This window comes from Pygoscelis adeliae, unplaced genomic scaffold (genome assembly GCF_000699105.1).
Source record: "Pygoscelis adeliae isolate BGI_AS28 unplaced genomic scaffold, ASM69910v1 Scaffold59, whole genome shotgun sequence".
Taxonomy (NCBI): Eukaryota; Metazoa; Chordata; class Aves; order Sphenisciformes; family Spheniscidae; genus Pygoscelis; species Pygoscelis adeliae.
This window is the reverse complement of record NW_008825565.1, coordinates 341,503-341,723: the sequence shown is the minus strand read 5'-3', so window position 1 is coordinate 341,723 and position 221 is coordinate 341,503.

The following is a 221-nucleotide window of genomic DNA, read 5'->3' as shown; positions in this document are numbered from 1 at the left end:
CAAACAGTTCTTGTGAGCAATTTCATACGAAAAAAAAAAAAAGGAAAACAAAGTTCCAAAAACTTGTAAAAATGCCATTTGGGCTCTCTGTAAATCATTAACAGCGCCTAGAAAAAAATATACGGGGAAGATGCCCCAGGAACCGGTTGCCAGGACATCAGAGAACAGCAACTGGACCAAACTGCTGTGTTTTGGGGTTTTTTTTTTTTTTTATGGACAGC